This window comes from Podarcis pityusensis, assembly GCF_964106645.2.
Source record: "Podarcis pityusensis genome assembly, chromosome: 7".
NCBI lineage: Eukaryota > Metazoa > Chordata > Lepidosauria > Squamata > Lacertidae > Podarcis > Podarcis pityusensis.
This window is the reverse complement of record NC_138031.1, coordinates 40,134,347-40,149,931: the sequence shown is the minus strand read 5'-3', so window position 1 is coordinate 40,149,931 and position 15,585 is coordinate 40,134,347. Positions and strand designations below refer to the sequence as shown.

At 42.8% G+C, this 15,585-nt stretch overlaps 1 protein-coding gene and 1 long non-coding RNA gene across 12 annotated transcripts in view; one reads left to right on the top strand and one right to left on the bottom strand.

Annotated features, from left to right (window-relative positions):
• Positions 1 to 13,791, bottom strand: part of PCMTD1 (protein-L-isoaspartate (D-aspartate) O-methyltransferase domain containing 1) — a 39,067-nt gene extending 25,276 nt beyond the window's left edge. For 3 of the 11 annotated variants that reach the window (XM_081013559.1, XM_081013563.1, XM_081013556.1), the window contains exons 1-2: positions 9,177 to 9,276; positions 7,118 to 7,154 (exon numbers count right to left, since the gene is read on the bottom strand). The gene's annotated coding sequence lies outside the window, so the exon portion shown is untranslated. Of the gene's footprint in view, positions 1 to 7,117; positions 7,155 to 9,176; positions 9,277 to 13,101; positions 13,251 to 13,506 lie in introns of those variants that run through there. The other 8 variants (XM_081013558.1, XM_081013562.1, XM_081013565.1 and 5 more) reach the window with 6 other exon arrangements.
• Positions 13,792 to 13,964: 173 nt separating this feature from the next.
• Positions 13,965 to 15,585, top strand: part of LOC308481366 — a 42,740-nt gene continuing 41,119 nt past the window's right edge. The window contains exons 1-2 of the long non-coding RNA XR_013988583.1: positions 13,965 to 14,103; positions 15,102 to 15,350. This is a non-coding gene — a long non-coding RNA (uncharacterized lncRNA). The remainder of the gene's footprint in view (positions 14,104 to 15,101; positions 15,351 to 15,585) is intronic.

Sequence of the window (15,585 nt, the reverse complement as noted above, 5' to 3'; positions counted from 1 at the left end):
GTATGCGACTGGGCAGCAAGCTGGGTGGCATACCAACAGCCCGAATTTGTCCAATCAGAAGATACAGGCACCAGTATGCCACCCAAGTGTGGAGAGATTTCAGTGATGAAACTTCTATGGACTAGAGTTATTTGGGGTGCTGCTGCTGCAAATAAAGCTAAAATATACATATCTGCCTGAATACAGTCACAGAAATCAGACATGATTTATTTAAACCTTTAAGAAGATCAACTTTCTAAGTTTTTATTCCTGTATTCCTGAACAACCATGCACACTAATTAGATGCCACAACAACTAAAACATATGTTTGCAACCAAAGACACACTTTATGCTACCCAGGACAGTCGACAGTCCAGGACTATAACCTAAAACTCCTGAGCATGAAGCCCACATGCAATTCAAAGTACATAGTTTATATCTGCTTATCAAGACAATTATAAAATAATGTGTTTGATTTGCACAATGCTAAGACCAATAAACGAGAACACATACTTGAATACTAAAAGTGGTCAAAATTCTTTACAAGGGCTAGTAGTTATTATTACTGGGCAGAAATGCATTACTTTGAGTAAATGTTCATCTGCATTATTTGGAATCTAAATAGTCCTAATTTGCACACTAATTAATACAACATATCATCTATTGCATCTTATGTATCATGCCGTGTGTACTGTGTCACAGATTTGTGCAACTGATTTTAACTTAATAGGCAGTATCCAATACCAGCACAAAGGATGCTTGTGCAAAGGAATATCCTGATACTTCCTCTTCTACATCATAATCCTGTGTGCCTCCCTGTAGCTTCTCTCAGTGTTGGGTAACACCCTACCTCTCAGTAAAGGTATACTGGAGGGGAGAAATCAGGTAGAAAAACCTTTCATGTGCATAGAACCTGAGTTATTTTGACTTCTTAAGTGCTCAGTATACAGCCATGACCATGTACCAGCTACTAAACATTTACCGCATACTGCAGCATGCACTGCAAAATATATCTGCCTACTTGTTTATCATTTGTATACCAATTATGTTTTGCAAGCACATACTTAATTCTGGAATTTTAAGGAAAACTGACCTGAAGAGCAAAATTTCATAAGACAAAATAAAATAATGATTTGTGAAACCCTATTTATAAAAAGTGCATTTCTGTACTATTTAGGAAGCACTAGGTAAAGATACCCCTGATCATTAGGTCCAGTCACGGACGACTCTGGGGTTGCACATTCATCTTGCTCTATAGGCTGAGGGAGTCGGCGTTTGGCCGCAGACAGCTTCTGGGTCATGTGGCCAGCATGACTAAGCCGCTTCTGGCAAACCAGAGCAGTGCACGGAAACAGCATTTACCTTCCCGCCGGAGCAGTACCTATTTATCTACTTGCACTTGACATGCTTTTGAACTGCTAGTGTTTAGGCATTTGTTGCTAGTACATGGCTTGTTTTTGTTCAGCCTACAGTCGTACTAAAAACCAGTTTTAACATAACATAAAAGTAGGTATTTTAATTTACCAGCTTTTGGAAAGTACCATCAATAATGCGATCATGTTGAATGCTAACAATACTAAAGTAAGTGTCTATGGAAAGAAAGCTATCAACACTAACAGTTATAACCTGATACACAGTGTGCACAGCCAAGTGAAAAACAACACCAGAGTCTAGAAACAACTACTATTTGATACAAGTTAGAAACATACAGATTGAATTACATTAAAAGTCTGATTACATTAAGTTTCTAATTTTGTTAAAGATGTCCCCACAATAATCTCTTGAATAGTAAAGATTGCCAAGCAGTCCCAAAGGAGAGCTGACTCTTCAATGTGCTTTCACCTTTTTGTTTTCCTTATCAATAGATGTTGAATGGGCAGGGTGAGGTCGGAGAAAGAATTATGATAATATCCATACTTAGACCAAAGTTGCTTTTTGTAAAAACACTAAGAATCAAATACAATTATTACAAACACAACTTCCTTTGTTGTTGTTTTAAAGAAGAAGTATCCCCATATGAACTATGTTTTCTTTTACCTATTGTTGCCATTCTTTAGTAAAAACTGGTAGTTAAACTTGCTTGAAACATGTATTTCCCCTTCTGGGTTAAAAGCACCTTAGGGAGATATTTCAGTAGGAAAACTGCATGAGAGGAACAGGTTAATAAGCTCATCAGCCCAGTGCCAACCCACCGCAACAGTCTGCTGCATTCCTGAAGCAGTGAGAGATGAGAACCAATGTGGTGTAGTAGACAATAGCAACGGACAGGGATGGGAGAGACCCAAGTTCAGAACCCCCATGGCCTAATCTACCTCACATTAATAGCTCCAGTATTGTGAGGATATGAGTGAAGGACTGATTTCTATTCTGAGGTCCTTTGAATAAGTGAGGAATAAAAATTATAACAAATAACACATAAAACAGATACCGCCATAGCTTAGAACAGAGGTCAGCAACCTAAAGCCCATGGGCTGCTAGCGGCCCACAGAGGTTGTTTGACCAGCCCATGAGCCACCCCCAAAAGAGTGGCCCGCTTGCGCGCTGTGCTAAACCGGCGCAGCGCAGCAACTTGCTCCCACGGCGCTGGAAATTGTGTCTGCACAATGCTGAAAATCGTGGGCGCTTGCACGTGCGATCCGGCCCACGGAGGGATCTCCGCAGGACCGATCTGGCCCAGGCAAGATAAACCTTGCTGTCCCCTGGTTTAGAAAAAGCAGGGGTAAGAGCTTCTGCTCTCTTTTTTTGGGTGCTGAAACCCTGGATCAAACCAAAGAGCTTCTGCTCTTGAGAGCAACTAGCTACCCACTAATTGTGACAAATTGTTACCCAGTATTCTTGCCTTCAATCCAAGTGATATAGAAGGGGTTTAAATGCTTTTATCGATGCTATGATTATTTTAAATCAGATGTAGGGAACTTTGGGCACTCCAGATATTGCCGAAATACAACCCCCATCATTGGTCATGCTTGGTGGGGCTGATGAGAGTTGTAATTCAGCATCTAGAAAGCAAAATTTCCCCAACTTTATATGATTTTAAATTGTCTGAAATCTTGTAAGCTCTCATGAGAAAATATTGTATTTTAAATGGCAGCTAAATTAAATTAAACACAATCCAACACAGAATAAAACCACTTAATGATGAACTGAAGTGGGGTGAGGATCCTTTTTTGGCCTGATGGGATAGATCTTTACCTCCCCCCACCACTGCAGGTCAACTTTGACAAGAGGGTGTCGTAATGGCATCAGTTGATTGATAAGTGGGTTGGACAGCAAGTTCAAGCCTGCTTTCTCCAGCCATTAGTTGTGTACTAGAGTTCCCTACATGTAACCCCAGTCATACAACTAATCCAGTTGTGTCTCTACCTGCCCCACACCTGACGACACATGGAGAAGGTGGGCATGGTTGGGGGGGGAATGGCCTGTTGGGCCAAAAGGGGGTCCCCCACCTCAGACTAAACCATTTGCAGCACATACAAGTTTACCCACTAACTTTGAGAAATGTACATGAATTTATGGATGAAGACAAACAGCCCTGCCAATGATATAAAGTCCAATCTTGCAGTGCTATCTGCTTCTCCTGCACTATGGGGAAACCCACAGAATGACATATTCTGTACATTTATTATAGTGCCCACTAGACTGGTACACTTTCATACAATAGTACTTGTGATTAGCACTGTGCATGAGATTCAAATCACCACTCATTCATGGAAGTTATCATTGGTAAATGACTTTTTAAATCTTCCCATTAAGAAGTCAATATGGTTTTATACAAGTCATCCTCTTTTGTTGAATAGTTAGCCCAAAGTTTATATCCTGTAGTGATGATAATAATAATAATAATAATAATAATAATAATAATATATTATTTGTACCCCGCCCATCTGGCTGGGTTTCCCCAGCCACTCTGGGCGGCTTCCACAGAAACCAAAAATACACTAAAATCACACATTAAAAACTTCCCTGAACAGGGCTGCCTTAAGATGTCTTCTGAATGTCAGGTAGTTGTTGATCGCTTTGACATCTGATGGGAGGGTGTTCCACAGGGCGGGCGCCACTACCCAGAAGCCCTCTGCCTGGTTCCCTGTAGCTTTGCTTCTCGCAATGAGGGAACCGCCAGAAGGCCCTTGGCGCTGGACCTCAGTGTACAGGCAGAACGATGGGGGTGGAGACGCTCCTTCAGGTATACTGGGCCGAGGCCGTTTAGGGCTTTAAAGGTCAGAACCAATACTTTGAATTGTGCTCGGAAACGTACTGGGAGCCAATGTAGGTCTTTTAAGACCGGTGTTATGTGGTCTCGGCGGCCGCTCCCAGTCACCAGTCTAGCTGCCGCGTTCTGGATTAGTTGTAGTTTCCGGGTCACCTTCAAAGGTAGCCCCACATAGAGCGCATTGCAGTAGTCCAAGCGGGAGATAACCAGAGCATGCACCACTCTGGCAAGACAGTCCGCAGGCAGATAGGGTCTCAGGCTGCGTACCAGATGGAGCTGGTAAACAGCTGCCCTAGACACAGATTTGACCTGTGCCTCCATGGACAGCTGCGAGTCCAAAATAACTCCCAGGCTGCGCACCTGGTCCTTCAGGGGCACAGTTACCCCATTCAGGACCAGGGAATCCTCCACACCTGCCCGCCTCCTGTCCCCCAAGAACAGTACTTCTGTCTTGTCAGGATTCAACCTCAATCTGTTAGCTGCCATCCAACCTCCAACCGCCTCCAGGCACTCACATAGGACCTTCACCACCTTCACTGGCTCTGATTTGAAAGAGAGGTAGAGCTGGGTATCATCCGCATACTGATGAACACCCAGCCCAAACCCCCTGATGATCTCTCCCAGCGGCTGCATATAGATGTTGAAAAGCATGGGGGAGAGGACAGAACCCTGAGGCACCCCACAAGTGAGAGCCCAGGGGTCTGAACACTCATCCCCCCCCACCACTTTCTGAACACGGCCCAGGAGAAAGGAGCGGAACCACTGTATAACAGTGTCCCCAGCTCCCAGCCCCTCAAGACGGTCCAGAAGGATGTTATGGTTGATGGTATCAAACGCCGCTGAGAGATCCAGCAGAACTAGGAAACAGCTCTCACCTTTGTCCCTAGCCCGCCAGAGATCATCAACCAGTGCGACCAAGGCAGTTTCAGTCCCATGATTAGGCCTGAATCCCGACTGGAAGGGATCCAAATGGTCCGCTTCTTCCAGGCGTGCCTGGAGTTGTTCAGCAACCACTCGCTCAATCACCTTGCCCAAGAAAGGAAGATTTGAGACTGGGCGATAGTTGGCCATCGTGATCGCATCTAAAGATGGTTTTTAAAGAAGAGGTTTCATAACCGCCTATTTCAGCGGGTCTGGGAAGGCTCCCTCACGGAGGGAAGCATTCACCACCCCACGAAGCCCATCGCCCAGTCCTTCCCGGCTAGCTTTTATACGCCAGGATGGGCAAGGATCAAGGAGACAAGTGGTTGGTTTCACTCGTCCAAGCAGCCTGTCCACATCCTCGGGAGTAACAGATTGGAATTGATCCCATACAACTTGACTATATTTATATTCTTAGTACTGCAATTCTTTCTACCAGATAAGCAATTTGGGCCAAGTATATCCAATATTCTTTTAATCTGTTAACATATGATAGCATTGTGTCATACACTTCCTGAATCTGTGAATGTGTTCTCTTATCTAACTGCAGATGTTTAGAGGGCAAAATGCAGTTCAAACATTTTCTCCCTATATTTAAAAAGTTCTGTTAATAAAAACTTTCATTTTCTAGTTGCTGGTTAGGTGTTGTAAATTAGAGGGTTTTTTTTTTTAAAAAAAGAACCAATATTATTCCTGGACTCATTTATTAACACAGATTAAAAGATGCATTTGCACACACAGTCAGATGCTCACCAGTCCATCACCATGACCACCAACACCAAAATTAACTGAGTAGGAATGATGTGCTGTTAACGTTCACCAAACAGGATTTAGATACTGTTGATATCAAATAGCACATATTGCAAAGCCCACAAATGACAGCATGTGGGGAAAATATACCTAATCTAATGTGTTTCAGTCAAAAAATTAAAATAAACCCCACAATTAACAATGTATTTCACTGGAATGCCTCTCTACCACTCTCACACACACACTCTCACACATACTGTTAGAAACAGATATGAAAGCTAGGAGCTAAATGGCACTTAAAACTAGGTTATGGGCACAACAACGGGAATGTCTAGGTGTGCTTTTTTTAAACAAGAATACAAAGCTGAAAATGAATAACCTGCTGCTAAAACATTATGTTCATTTTTCATATGGTCTAGTCATTCCTCTGCCCACCCCCCTAATATTCTTAAGAGGGTCTCCTCTCTAGTCTTTAGAGAGTAGCTGGAAGTGGGGAGGCAGAAAAAGGTACTCCTTTCCTTCCACTCTGCAGTTTTAATCTGAAATTTTAGGTGCAGTACTGCGGTCGGAGCTCAGAAACTACTTGTGATAATGAAGTTCCCTGTCGCAAAATGCGCCTAGAACAATGGGAGTTTCAAACACTGCACACTCTCGCTCTCTCTCTCTCTCTCTCTCTCTCTCACACACACACACACACACATATCTCACAAGGACTACAGATCCCCCTCCATTTCCACAGGAAACAAAATGCATCTACTGTGCCGTGTAGAAGCAGGAGAAAGGTTATGTGGGTAGGTGGACAAGTACACATGTGTTATGATCCATACTGCTCCAAACCCACCTTCTAAAGTTCCTCCTTTGCTTGCTTCAGGCAGAGCAAGAAATAGAAATGATCCAACCTTTGAGAACACATGACAATTTGAGACATTTTTTTAAAAAACACCCACCCTGAAATGACTTAAAAGTTAAATGTAATTAAATAGACATTTGGTGCCTCTGTGGGAGGTGGGATTGTAAAAACAAAACAAAACAAAAAAATCAGCCGTTTATGAATCACTGCTTATGACTGATATATATTGCAGATAAAGAAGAAACACACACACAAAGAGAAATGATCTACCTGAGAGCAAGTCTGTAAACTAAACACATATTTAATGGGATAAATTTGCAATGGAAACTCCTTGGGATTCTCAAATATTTAGGCTGAAATCCTAACCTTATTTACCTGGGAGTTCCTTTGAATTCAATAGGACTTACTTCTGAGTAGGCATAGTTACAACTGCATTGTAAATTGCTGTGGAGAGATAGGGGAAGAAAATGAGGGGGTTTTTTAATAAAAAAAACAACCACCCAGAGTAACACAGTTGGTCAAATGCATGTTTTGATTACACATTCAGAGCCTATTAACGCTCATTCAGAAGGAACTCACATAGAATTCAATATAAAACTGTCAAGGGTCGTTAGGATAACAGCCTAAATAAACTTGAACAACTATTCCATACTTCTCAAAAATAGTAAGCAGTTATACATATTTAGTACAACTTTGCACTATTTAGTTTGATCCTAGAATTTATATGGCTTTTGTATGAGGCTCAGAAATACCATTCAGAAGTTATTCAAGAGGCTTTCTGAAAACATGATGTAGCAATACTGTAAATAATAATTTACCACCCAACAATATTGCTATTGTACAGATAACCTTCAGGGATGAATAATCAAATATTGCTGACACTCTATATTATAAACTAAAGAGAGAGAGGGAGCAGAACTAATTACATTCTAATCGATTAACATTATATGGCTTTTTAAATGTGTTTGTAGGAGGGGAGTTATTGGTTTATTTTTGCTTTACTGTGTATTTTGTATTCTCATTTGTATTTTTCTGTTGTGAACTGCCCTGGGATCTTTGGATGAAGTGTGGAATTCAAATTTAACAGTAATAATTATTATTATTCCCAAAGCTTTTAAGTATACATTCATGGCACACAAGGGGAAGTAAAAATAAACACATTATTTTAAGCATTTTTCTGATATGCAACTGCTTTAGTTCCATAGTCAGAGAAAAACCAGTTCATATGACTGTAAAAAGCAACTACAAACCACAATTAATAAAGCAGTTGTTATAGTCCAATTGTAAAATGCATGTGTTTTCATAAACTGGGTCAGCCCTTAAGAACCAATGAATTATTGGAAAGCCTTCCATGGGGGGGGGGGGCGCATTACTATAGGCTTATTGACATCATCATTTACTGTTGTGACAATGACTTATTTTGCTTCTTCTATTATCTATTATTGGTCAAAGACAGGGTGATACAACCTTATTTATTAATAATATATTAAGTCATGCATCTGTCATTACATTAAACATTGTTTAATGTTAATAGTCCTAAAACTATTTTAAAACTTAATTAAGGCTGTGAAATATGAAGTCTCTATATCTCTTGTCATGCATCTTTAAACAGCTTTATTTGTACCTTTACTATTTTACTGATTTCTACCCAGAAGCAGGACAAAACTATTATATTACAGTGGTACCTCGTTTTAAGTCCACCCTGTTGGTCATCCATTCCATGGAACGTCCACAGCAAACCCAGAAGTACCGGAACAGGTTACTTCCGGGTTTGCCGCTTGAGCAGAAGCGCTAAACTGCTGCACGCGTGTGCGCAGAGCAACACTCTGTCGAGCGCCCCTTTGATCCAGCGTCCAGGGTTCTGCAACGGATCCTGGACTCAAAACGAGGTACAACTGTACTAGTTTCCAGAGATAACAAGAATAGCAATCACTATTAACACACTGTACCCATCCATTCATATAGCTCAGAGGTGGGCAACTTCTTCAGCTTGAATAGTTAGATGCCCCCAGCCAAGCCCAATAGTTCAAGGCAGCCATTCTCAGTAGCAGGAATCTGGAGGCCTATTCTCCTACTGATGACACACATTTCTCTCATCAAGAAACTGAATGAGGAGTTGCCCATCGCCTGCCTTTAAACCCAAAATTCTCATTGTGAACACTGACCTGACTTGTCCCCAATATCAACTTTTGTACTGGAGAACTAGAAGGTAGTCAAAGTCAAACTAATTTTTAAAAGGTATCTAGGAGGATTCAGGAAATTATGGGTCAGTTGGCAGAACTTTGTTTCTGGGGAAACTAGTTGGCAAGCATGATTAAAGATGAAATTAACAAGCATACTGTATAGAAGGACAAGTTTGAAGAATATTCAACATAGTTTCTGCAAAGTTATTCCTGCCTTACTAACCTAGACACAACTTTGTCATTAAGTGACAAACTGACCGGTGGGGCCATGAGCAACACTTACCTGTACACCAGCTATCTGGACCATGATAGACTAGTGATGGAAAAACAAGATTGCTTCAATGTGGTCTGTGCGGACAGGTTAAGCATCATCCAGAAGCTCCAGCTAGTGTAGAATACAGTGCCTAAACTGAAGGGGGCAGATGGCCAAAACCATGTTACACCTCTGTAAAAAGATCTGCACTGCCTGCCCATATGCTACCAGGCCAGGTTCAATAGTAGAATCATAGAACTGTAGAGTTGGAAGGGACCCCAGGGTAATCTAGTCCATCCCCTTGCAATGCAAAGCCCTGGACACCTTGTGTCCAGGATACCTTAACGACCGCTTGAGCCCTTATATTCTGATTTAATCATCAAGATCACCTGGAGCAGTGCTGTTAGTTTCCCCCTATGTTTCAGAAGTCAAACTGGCCTCCACTAGAAATTGGGCATTTCATGCTGCCAGTCCCATGCTGTGGAACACTCTTCCAGCAGAGAAGCAGCAGACAACCTCATTGCTAATTTACAGGAGTTTCTTGAAGACTTAAAAAAATATGAAATACCTATTCAGTGGTTTAAACTTTTTAAGATAAACCGATAATTTTTATAATTATTTAGTACTGTGTTTATGGCATTTTATAAATGTTGTTGTACACCATCATAATTTTTTTAATGAAAGGCATTCAATACAATATATATATTTATAAATATTGCTGGAATTAAGACATTTGATTGTGAAATATGTAAAACTAGCAAATTCTCAGACATGACTTCAGGTTTGTTTAGCTGTAATTACTGCATCATGAGAAAATGCAAGTGAGGTCAAGTCTAAAAATAACAGAAGACCACATTCCTGGCATTTGAAACTTTAATTTCTAGCTATATATTTAAACACAATTGGAAACATTTTTTCTCCTCACTCCTTTTGTTTGCAAAAAAGGCAATCTTGTCTAAATGCCTTCAAATATTCACAGATACTATACAGAGGAAAACTTAAATAAAACTCATCAAGACCTTGAAAAACTGCATAAAAAGGCACTTGCAGTACTAGGCCTTAAACTAAGCAACATTTTAAAAAACAAAAGACTAAACAGAGACATCCTATCATCAAGTTATATCTGCTGGGCAGGGATAGAATTACTATTAAATTCTGCTGCACCAGCAAGACATTATGCTGGTATAGTGTATTCACACCAGTGTAATATTACTGTCTTGCCAGCAGTATAACAACACTGACACAACTATGCTGGCAATGCCAGCACAAGAAGAAAACGTGGTCAAAACGGGAGTGTGGAAGGGAACAAACAAAAAGCTTAGCTAGAATCCTACACTCATTTCCAACGTCAGTCCTGCACCTGGAGCCAGTGTAATAGTATGCCAACCAGATAGGTGATGTAAAATTATCTCACTGAATTCAACAGAGAAGCTGAGGTGACTGTCCCTTACCCCCTTCTCTTCTACCAACCATATCAGACAAAAGAGAAATAAAGTTATGATTATGCACCCAGCTGTACAAATGGTTCAACTGGTTGCAAACCAGTATGTTTTTACTTACTATAACTTGTATACAAGCTCATTCAGGAAGTGTATGAATTTCGAAATGGAAACTTAAAATTCATATTCATATTCTTCCTCCCTGCATGTTGATTTCAACAATTTCAAAGCTCAACTTTTGTGTCCAGATTTTCACTCTTTGAAATATGGCAACCCTAACTTGTGACTTTAGGAATGCCACTGTTCACCTAGGCATTGGGCTAGGAAGAAGGTAATGTGGACTTGATATGATCTAAGTTCTACAGCAGGAACACCATTAGTATTAATCACACTGTTCCATGCATGGATGATGTGGGGTTGTTATCAGAAGTGAGGTTATGGTGGGCGGGGGGCGGGGACGACAATGCTTTTTGGTAGCCAAGAGCGTATATCTCATTGCTATGTTGCCTCTTTCCCCCCTGCTTTCTTCATGGATGTTTTCCCCCCAGGCCCTTCATGTACCTCTTCTGTCTGGAACATGACAAAGCAAGCTTGTTAATATTGTCACATATTTTGCACACCTTATATTAGGTACCAACAACTACCATAAGCTGCTACTGGCATATGAAGAAAGAATACGATCAGGCCACTTCTGCAGTAATGAACAGACCTTCAGCAAAATAAGAAGTCAAGTTTAATTTGTTCTACAGTGACAAGTGCAACATTAGGTCTTTTACTTTGGCACCAAATCTAACAATATTTGCTAAAGGGAACTCAGTTTCCCCTTACCCAGGGACTGCAACTGGTAGGCAGCACATGCTCCACTGACCAGTAAACCACAAGTCACTGGAAGGCTGCAAGAAAAAAACCAACCTGGCTCCATTCATTGGCCAGAGAAAGAACTAAAGGAAGCTTCTTTCACCTATCTAGTCCTCTAGAATTAACAGTTATAAAGAACTTTGTAACTAAGAACTATAGCTCCCTGAGTTTGCCTTATACACCCTTGCCACAATATATTTTTCTGTTGTGTATTAAAGTCTGACAGCAGCATACCTCTCAGTACTTATTTTTGTAAGCCACTATGAGAACCTTTTAAGGCTTCAAATAAATGCTTCAAATAAAATAAATATGAATTTGAGGCAGAAAAAAATGTTTTGCATCCAATGTTTTACTCTTCTTAGATAAAATGTAAAAGCAGTGCTGAGTGGTTTGTTTTTATCTTACTTAAAAATAACATGTGGTATTTCATATTTCCAAATATCAGTGTTGTACAACTGACCCTCTCCAGTCAGTACTACAATGAGCAAATATAAATGGCTCTGAACTAGGTCAGACCAGGAGACTAGCCAGTAATCACAAATTGAATGGGAGGCCACATTCTGCAATCACAGATTCTTGACTCCCTTTCGATATTTATCTCTTAGCTTTTGCCTCAAGGTCAACAGCAGCCATCACAAGAGGTCCTTTCCTTTGGCAAACACACCGGAAAGAGGAGATAGCAAAAGCCAGGCCCTGTGTTGCTTTGCTGCGTTACAAACAACGTGCAAAAAAAGACTTCTTCCTCTACCGTGGAGCCAGACACAGAGACTTTCTGAGCACCTAACTGTGCACACAAAGGAGGGAGCAGAAATGCAAGAAGCCCACAAGTGAGAGAAAGGAGCTAGAGGCAAGTCTCTGTAAACCATGCAGAGGGGCCGCCCTCGTTTTTCCTTCCAGCCAAAATAGAAACAAGAGAGCAAATGGCAAGCGCCTCTCCAGCAGTCAAGCCCCCTTGCCTCTCCCCCTCCAGCGTTCAATGCAGAACCTTCAGTGTAAACAGAAGGAAAATGTGACAAGTTCCTGAGGAGGAGCCATGCCAGCTTGTTGCAACAAACACAACAGAGTGCCTGGTGGCACGTCCAAGCCTGAGAAATGTATTGACGCGTACATTTTCCTGGCCCGTGTCGTCAGAGACGTTAAGACCAAGCGTGGCTTCTTTTAACTCGGGTAGGGGAGGGATGATTTGTAGGGAACAATTTTGGAATGGAGGGGACACAAATGACGTTGCTTCTGTCCCCCCCCCCCCATCAACCTTGTGACGAGGCGACTCTGGCGCCCTCCGCCTCTTTATTGTGGAGCGGCTCATTTGCTCTCCTCTTCCTCTTTGGCACCTCTTCAAAACGAAGCCAACTGGCGGCCAAAAAGGCAGAGCAAGGAGAGGAGCAGACAGACGGCAGCGTCGGCGGAGACTCCACCAACTTGTTTATCCTTTTATAGCCCCGGCTCCGAGGCAAAAGCACGGAGAGCAGAAAGGCCCGCCTCGTTTCATTGCTAGAACCGCGGTGGGGAGGGAAGAAGGTTACGAGAGAGCTGCAGGTGAACATTATTTGCCCCTCTCTCTCCCCCCACCAACATCCCGACCGGTCTCAGGATCCCGAATTAAACAAGGGAAGCACTTACGCTTCCCGATATATATGTAAATTAAAAAACCAACCCACCTAGCCGTGCTGCTTTAACTGCGCAGGGAAGGAGAAAGCAGGAAGCGCCTCCAAGTCCCTTTTGCGCTCTCCTCCTCACCCATCCGCTTTCCCCAACGCGGGCCTTCCCGCGTCAAGAAGTGCCAACGCAACGAGCGCTCCGCTGGGGGGGGGGGGCAGGCGAGTGGTGCGCGGACAGTTGGTCTCGCGCCGCTGGACTTCTCAACGGCCTTCGTGCCGGACGCGATGAGGGGCGGGGGAGGAAATGCGGGCGCAGAATCACTAGCCGGGACATTGGGCTCCAGCCCCGACGTCGGCGACGCCATAAGCGCCTCGGCGGCCCCCGCCGTTGCTCTTCTTCCCCAGCAACTGCCCCTCTCACTCTCCCCCGCCCCCGCCCCCGTGAGTCCACCACCAGACACTCACCCTTCCGCAGTGTCCTCTGGCTCCCGAAGGGGAAAAGGGAGAGGGAAGCTTTGGCGTGAGTTTGAGGGAAGCGGGGCCGGGGAAGGAAAGCCCTCAGGCGCCCACTTCTCAGGGGGCGGAGGGGGGGTAAAAGGGAGCTTGTTTTCAGACGGCCAACGGGGTGGTTGAGGAGGGCGAAGGGTGGGCCAGGGCAGGCGCTCTTCAGGGTCAGCCACTCTCCGCCCCCTTCACGCGCCGCCGCGGGTCCCGACTGTTTGTGTTGCTGCGAGAGGCGGAGGGGGGCGGGGAGCGAGAGAGAAGGCGAAAAAGAGCCAAACAGCTGAGAGGATGTAAACAGTGGCGTCACGTGATCGCATTTACAGCCGAGGGCCTGCGAGCCCCGCCTCCTTTCCCTTCGGACTGGGCGCCGGGTTTGTTTGGTCTCCGACGCAGAACGAGCGGAGGCTCCGCCCCGCAACTCGGCGGCCAATGGAGCGGCGAGAGAGCCACGTCGAGCTGCCGCTGCAGTCAAGCGCTGAGCGACCAATCGCAGCTCCTGCTCTGGAGGAATTGTTTTTTCCCCCGGCCGGTCTGTCAGGCTGTGCAGCGTTTCTGAGTGTAAGGGGAGCGAGCGGCTGGCTGTGAAAAATAGGGCGACGTATCCGATTCCACCCGTAGGGAAGGTTTAGTTTTGAATCACAAAGAAAGGGATTTATTTTCTGCTTTCAAATAATAAGTGTTTTCATTCTTACCTTACTCCTAAAACGGAAGAGTACTGGGGAGGCTTCCTCCTATTTTCACTTTTCCCTGGCATGTTTTGCACTCCTCTAGTCCATGTCTTTAACAGAAGACTTATAAGCAGAAGTTAAATATGCAAAGCTTTCGCTCTCTTTATATGTGTAGCAGAAAAATAATCATGGGTTTGATTTATGTATTTACGGCTGCCGTTTTTTTCAAAAAACTGAAGCCACACACTTTAACAGAAGATTATAATTAGTGCAGAATGACTGCGCCACATGATCCTTGCACACCTGAATAGAAATCTTCTATTTGCCTACTCTAATTATGAACAGCAACAAAAGTGTGAAATGAAGACTGGATAGGGTAGCCACTTATGTCACCAAGAAATGGGTCATCAAATAGGACATAGAATTTATGCACATTTACATGCTATACCTAGTGGAATGGATTGTTTTACTAATAATAAACCACTTGTGTGCTTTGTTGAAACAGTAAAAATAAGCAACCTTTCTGTTACTGCTTACAGCTGTATCAAAACTGGGTGGAGAGGGTTGGTTACCAATATACAGAACGACATGTACATAACAGTTGAACAGCATGAAAGCTGTCTAGATGCAATTACACATGCTGTACAATCACATTGAGATTACTTTTGTGGGGTTTTATCAATGTATGATTACATATTAGTATGGCATAGGGGAGAAAGGTGCTCTAATTCTGGAATTAAATTTAGCAAATCTGTTAAAGAAGAACTCAGGAGGGTTGGAAAACAGCTGAGCATACCCACAGAATAAATGTATAGAATGAGGTATAGGTTCTCATCCCTAATGGTAAGAAATGTAAAGGTAATAATGGTGTGTTTTCCTCTTTGTAAGTTGCTTTCAGAGCTGTTTTAGCTGAAAAAGGATGAATTAAATAATTCCATGCCTGAATAAAGGAGAAAAGGCCCCGGTTTCCTATGGTATACCCCTGTGTCTGTTGAAGATGTAGTGAAGCAACAACACCAATGAGGCTTGCGGGAGAATATTTTATACCACAAGTCCTCGAAGAGCTTTTTCCACCAAGAGTTCCGGGAGCCAGGAGACACTGCTCCCATCTTCCTGAAGAACCCTACAAGATTCAAGGTATGTCCTCTTCAAGGAACAGTGCAGATAAAACTGAAATAAAACCTTTTAGAATTTAGGAAGTTTTAATTGTTGCCCAATTTTACTATGTAAACTGCAGTGATTTTGTTGTTGTTGTGCTATATGGATATTCAAAATCTAAATTAATAATAAAATAGCATGTATTGGCATATATTGGCTTCTGACAATGAATTGCATGAAAAAATGATCCACTGATTGCATTAAGAGAAATCAC